Below are 7,145 nucleotides of genomic sequence, written 5' to 3' on the forward strand. Positions count from 1 at the left end.
TCCTTGGATACTTTCTCTAGCTCCTCCATTGGGGGCCCTGTGATCCATCCAATAGCTGACTGTGAGCATCCACTTATGTGTTTGCTAGGCCCCAGCTGTGTCTCACAAGAGACAGCAATATCAGGGTCCTTTCAGCAAACTCTTGCTAGTGTATGCAATGGTGTCAGCGTTTGGAGGCTGGTTATGGGATGGATCCCTGGATATGGCAGTCTCTAGATGGTTCATCCTTTTGTATCAGCTTCAAACTTTGTCTCTGTAACTCCTTCCATGGGTGATTTTTCCCAGTTCTAAGAAGAAACAACGTGTCCACACTTTGGTCTTTGTTCTTCTTCAGTTTCATGTGTTTTGAAAATTGTATCTTGTATCTCGCATATACTAAGTTTCTGGGCTAATATCCACTCATCAGTGAGTACATATCATTTGAGTTCTTTTGTTATTGTGTTACCTCATTCAGGATGATGCCCTGCAGGTCCATCCATTTGCCTAGGGATTTCATAAATTCATTCCTTTTAATAGCTGAGTAGTATTCCATTGTGTAAATGTACCACATTTTTTGTATCCATTCCTCTGTTGAGGAGCATCTGGGTTCTTTCCAGCTTCTGGCTATTATAAATAAGGCTGCTATGAACATAGTGGAGCATGTGTCCTTCTTACATCTTCTGGATATATGCCCAGAAGAGGTATTGCGGGATCCTCCAGTAGTACTATGTCCAATTTTCTGAGGAGTGGCCAGACTGTTTTCCAGAGTGGTTCTACAAGCTTGCAATCCCACCAACAATGGAGGAGTGTTCCTCTTTCACCACATCCTCGCCAGTATCTGCTGTCACCTGAATTTTTGATCTTAGCCATTCTGACTGGTGTGAGATCGAATCTCAGGATTGTTTTGATTTGCATTTCTCTGATGATTAAGGATGCTGAACATTTTTTCCGGTGATTCTCAGCCACTGATTATTCTTCAGTTGAGAATTCTTTGTTTAGCTCAGTGCCCTATTTTCAATGGGGTTGTTTGATTTTCTGGAGTCCAGCTTCTTGAGTTCTTTGTATATATTGGATCCCTTATATGATTTAGAATTTTAAATGATTTCTTGAATCACTTATATGATTTAGAATTGGTAAAATTCCTTTCCCAATCTGTTGGTGGCCTTTTTGTCTTATGTACAGTCTTTTGCCTTAAAGAAGCTTTGCAATTTTTTGAAGTCCCATTTGTCAATTCTCGATCTTACACCACAAGCCATTGCTCTTCTGTTTAGTAATATTTCCCCTGTGCCCATATCTTTGCAGTTTTCCTGCAATTTCTCCTCTATAAGTTTTAGTTTCTCTGATTTTATGTGGAGTTCCTTGATCCACTTAGACTTGAGCTTTGTACAAATAGATAAGCATGGATCAATTCACATTCTTCTACATAATTACTGCCAGTTGTGCCAGCACCATTTGTTGAAAATGCTATCTTTTTTTCCACTGAATTGTTTTAGCTCCTTTGTCAAAGATCAAGTGACCATAGTTGTGTGGGTTCATTTCAGGGTCTTCAATTCTATTCCATTGATCTACCTGTCTGTTGCTGTACCAGTACCATGAAGTTTTTGTCACAATTGCTCTATAATACAGCTTGAGGTCAGGCGTGGTGATTCCCTCAGAGGTTCTCTTAGTGTTGAGAATAATTTTTGCTATCCTAGGTTTTATGTTATTCCAGATGAATTTGCAAATTGCCCTTTCTAACTCTATGAAGAATTGAGTTAAAATTTTGATGGGGATTGCATTGAATCTGTAAATTGCTTTCAGTAAGATAGCCTTTTTAACTATATTAATCCTGCCAATCCATGAGCATGGGAGATCTTTCCATCTTCTGAGATCTTCTTCAGTTTCTTTCTTCAGAGACTTGAAGTTCTTATTTTTCACTTAATTAGTTAGAGTCACACCAAGATATTTTATACTTATTTTTTGACTATTGTGAATCATGTTGTTCCCTAATTTCTTCCTTAGCCTGTTTATCCTTTGTGTAGAGAAAGGTCACTAATGTGTTTGAGTTAATTTTATATCCAGCTACTATACTGAAGTTGTTTAACAGGTTTAGGGGTTATCTGGTGGAATTTTTGAGGCCACTTATATATACTAGCATATCATCTGCAAATAGTGATAGTTTGACTTCTTCTTCTATAATTTCCATCCCTTTGACCTCCTTTTGATGTCGAATTGCTCTGGCTAGGACTTCAAATACTATATTGAATAGGTAGGGAGAGAGTGGGCAGCCTTGTCTAGCCCCTGATTTTAGTGGGATTGCTTCAAGTTTCTCTCCATTTAATTTGATGTTGACTAATGGTTTGCTGTATATTGCTTTTATTATGTTTAGTTATGGGCCTCGAATTCCTGATCTTTCCAAGACGTTTATCATGAACACGTGTTGGATTTTGTTAAATGCTTTCTGAACATCTAATGAGATGATCATGTGATTTTTATCTTTGAGTTTGTTTATATAATGGATTACTTTGATGGATTTCCATATATTAAAAAATATCTGCATCCCTGGGATGAAGCCTACTTGATCATGATTGATGTCTGTTTTGATGTGTCCTTGGATTCAGTTTGCGAGGATTTTATTGAGTATTTTTGCATCAAAATTCATAAGGGAAATTGGTCTGAAGTTCTACTTCTTTGTTGGGTCTTGGTGTGGTTTAGGAGTCAGAGTAATTTTGGCTACATAGAATGAATTGGGTAGCGTACCTTCTGTTTCTATTTTTTGGAATATTTTGAGGAGAATTGGAATTAGGTCTCTTTTGAAGGTCTAATAGAACTCTGCTCTCTGCTCTTGGTCTTTTTTTTTTTTTTTTTTTTTTTTTTTTTTTTTTTTTTTTTTTTTGGTTGGGAGACTATTAATGACTGCTTCTATTTCTTTAGGGGATATGGAACTGTTTAATTCATTAATATGTTCCTGATTTAACTAACTTTGGTACCTGGTATCTGTCTAGAAAATTGTCCATTTAATCCAGATTTTTCTGTTCTGTTGAGTATATAGCCTTTTGTAGTAGGATCTGATGATGTTTTGGATTTCCTAAGATTCTGTTGTTATGTCTCCTTGTNCATTTCTGATTTTGTTAATTAGGATACTGTCCCCGTGCCCTCCAGTTAGTCTGGCTAAGGGTTTATCTATCTTGTTGATTTTCTCAAAGAACCAGCTCCTTGATTGGTTGATTCTTTGAATAGTTCTTTGTTTCCACTTGGTTGATTTCAGCCCTAAGTTTGATCATTTCCCCTGCCTTCTACTACTCTTGGGTGAATTTGCTTTCTTTTATTCTAGAGCTTCTAGGTGTGATGTCAGACTACTAGTGTATGATCTCTCTAGTTTCTTTTTGGAGGCACTTAGAGCTATGACGTTTCCTCTTAGGAGTGCTTTCATTGTGTCCCATAAGTTTGGGTATGTTGTGGCTGCATTTTCACTAAACTCTAAAACGTCTTTAATCTCTTTCTTTATTTCTTCCTTGACCAAGTTATCATTAAGTAGTGTGTTGTGCAGCTTCGACATGAATGTTCCCTTTTATTATTTATGTTATTATTGAAGATCAGCCTTAGTCCTTAGTTATCTGGTAGGATGCATGGGATAATTTCAATATTTTTGTATCTGTTGAAGCCTGTTTTATGACCAATTATATGGTCAATTTTGGAGACGGTACCATGAGGTGCTTAGAAGAAAGTATATCCTTTTGTTTTAGGATAAAATATTCTGTAGATATCTGTTAAATCCATTTGTTTCATAATTTCTGTTAGTATCAATGTGTCTCTGTTTAGTTTCTGTTTCCAGGATCTGTGCAATGATGAGGATGGGGTGTTGAAGTCTCCCACTATTATTGTGTGAGGTGCAATGTGTGCTTTGAGCTTTACTAAAGTTGCCTTATTGAATGTGGATGTCATTGCATTTGGAGCATAGATATTCAGAATTGAGAATTCATCTTGGAAGATTTTATCTTTGAAGAGTATGAAGTGCCCCTCCTTATCTTTTTGGATAACTTTGAGTTGGAAGTTGATTTTATTTGATATTAGAATGGCTACTCCAGCTTGTTTCTTTGGAATGTTTGCTTGGAAAATTGTTTTCCAGCCTCTTACTCTGAGGTAGTGTCTGTCTTTATCCCTGAGGTGGATTTACTGTAAGCAGCAAAATGTTGGGTCCTGGTTATGTAGCCAGTCTGTTAGTCTATGTCTTTTTATTTGAGAATTGAGTCCATTGATATTAAGAGATATTCAGGAAAAGTAATTGTTGCTTCCTATTATTTTTGTTGTTAGAGTTGAGATTTTGTTCTTGTGGCTCTCTTCTTTTAGTTTTGTTGAAGGATTACTTTCTTGCTTTTGCTAGGGTGTAAATTTCACTCCTTGTGTTGGAGATTTCCCTTTATTATCCTTTGAAGGGCTGGATTTGTGGAAAGATATTGTGTGAATTTGGTTTTGTCATGAAATACCTTTCTTTCTCCATCTATGGTAATTGAGAGTTTTGCTGGGTATAGTAGTCTAGGCTGGCATTTGTATTCTCTTTGGGCCTGGATAACATCTGTCCAGGTTCTTCTTGCTTTCATAGTCTCTGGTGAGAAGTCTGGTATAATTCATATAGGTCTGCCTTTATATGTTACTTGACCTTTTTCCCTTACTGCTTTTAATATTCTGTCTTTGTTTAGTGCTTTTGATGGTCTGGTTATTATGTGTTGGGAAGAATTTCTTTTCTGGTCCAGTCTATTTGGAGTTCTGTATGTTTTTCTATATTCATGGGCATCTCTTTTTTTAGGTTAGGGAAATTTTCTTCTGTAATTTTGTTGAAGATATTTACTGTCCCTTTAAGTTGAAAATCTTCATTCTCATCTATACCTATTATACTTAGGTTTGGTTTTCTCATTGTGTCCTGGATTTCCTTGATGTTTTGATTTAAGCTCTTTTTGCATTTTGCATTTTCTTTGATTGTTGTGTTCATGTTTTGTATGGAATCTTCTGCACCTGAGATTCTCTCTTTCATCTTTTGTATTCTGTTGCTGATGCTCACATCTATGTTTCCTGATATCTTTCCTAGGATTTCTATCTCCAGAGTTGTCTCTCTTTGGGTTTTCTTTATTGTTTCTACTTCCATCTTTAGATCTTGGATGGTTTTGTTCAATTCCATCACCTGTTTGGTTGTGTTTTCTTGTAATTCCTTAAGGGATATTTGTGTTTCCTCTTTAAGGACTTCTACCTGTTTAGCAGTGTTCTCATGTATTTCTTTAAGTGAGTTATTAATGCCCGTCTTAAAATTCTCTACCAGCATCATAAGATATGATTTTAAATCAGAGTTTTGCTTCTTGGGTGTGTTGGGGTATCCAGGACACACTGTCTTGGGCATATTTGGGTTTACCACAACAGAAACCCTATATCATTTATTTGTGTGTGTGAGTGTGTGTGTAAATACGTAAATATGGAACGCTTAAATTCAATGATATAACAAAACAAGCAAATTTTCATAGCTAATATTTTCAGTTGGCAGGTCTAGAATCAGTAAGAAGACAACTTTATCAACATGCTTTTAGGCATGTTGAGATAGGAAAGCGTATTCTAACTGTCAGCTGTGTCTTTCCTAGATCTAAGGTCGTATACTGAAGAAGTAGGTAGATGCCAATCACCTGCATTCATCTCCCTCTGATTGATATTGATGACTCTTAACTGAACTCGTTCCTCTGCTGATGTTGTGATTCTCCAAGGTGATAGACTGTGTCTCCTGAACTGTAAGCCAAAATGAATATGTACTTAAATTGCTCTGCCAGGAATTTGGTCTCAGCAATAAAACAGCTAACATTCTAGTTAAAACTAGGCAAGATCTGTAATCAAGTTCCAGGTTAGGACTGAAACAATATACTCTCAGATTTATTTTTAAAATGTTACTTAGTGGAACATGGTATTATCTACATAACACCATCATGAGTAACTTTGCTCAAGAAATCTCTCCCTCCTTTAATGTATATTGAATCAAAAACAGGCATTATTTTGTCTCTCCCTTACTTCCTTGCTGGATTCACTGACAAAATTCTGTTGCCTTCATCCTCAAACCCTGTCTCATGCTTATAGACTATTTATATTCTCACCATCCCTGCTAAATACTAGCAAGTACTAAACCAGAGTATTAACTCTTCATATGGAGTTTCATGCCAATTCTGTCCTTCAAGTTTTACCCACACTGCAGTAAAAATTGTTTTCTGACTTAGCAAGTTACAACTAACCCCCCCTCCTCCCAAATTTAAGTTTGTCTTCAGTATAAATGAAACAGAATTGCTGGCATTCCATTTAGGCTGGTTATAATTTTCTCCTTATCTGTTTATTTTCAACACACTTCCCTTATGGTATACACACTCTACCCAGGTCAGTTTCCTGAGCATCTCTCATCTCTCCCTGTTCTGGATGGATCATCTTCATAACTTTGCTATCACCTAAACAATTTGTATCCTGTGTATATTAATCCCTAATGCTCCTGTTGAAACTTCAACTCTACTACTCTCTACCTGTTTCTCTGTTGAAATAAATATTTATTTCACTTACATAATTGTAAAGCTACATTGGATGGTTTCATTTTTAAAGGTATCATCTCTCCCAAGATTGTGACTTCGTAGAGTTTGACTTTTTTCCCCAGTCTTATCCAAAGTACAGTGCTAAGTAAATTAGACAATACAAGGAAACAACATTTGAGTTTGATGACACATGCCTATAACTTCATCACCAAGGAAAGTGAGGAATAAAAATTGATTTGAGTTCCAGGCCAGCCTGGGCTGATAAATAGAACCCTGTCTCAAGAGTGCTAAGAAAACCAAGATCGAATCAATTTTATCTGTCTTTCTTCTAATTGTGATAAATCCTCTTTCTAAGAAGACAACTTAAAGAGGCACAGAATAACTGACAACACATGATTCCAACACATGCCTTCATTTTACTTTGATTGGAAAATGCTTCCCTCAGCTCTTCCCAGCTTCTCTGTTGCCACCCACCCAAATCCAGAACATTTTAACTCTCATTAAAATACAAACAGGCAGGCATCTAAACTAATAGTGAGTATAATAAACAGAAGAAGAAGAAGAAGATGAAGAAGAAGAAGAAGAAGAAGAAGAAGAAGAAGAAGAAGAAGAAGAAGAAGAAGAAGAAGAAGAAGAGGA

This window comes from Mus caroli, chromosome 10 (genome assembly GCF_900094665.2).
Source record: "Mus caroli chromosome 10, CAROLI_EIJ_v1.1, whole genome shotgun sequence".
NCBI classification, from domain to species: domain Eukaryota; kingdom Metazoa; phylum Chordata; class Mammalia; order Rodentia; family Muridae; genus Mus; species Mus caroli.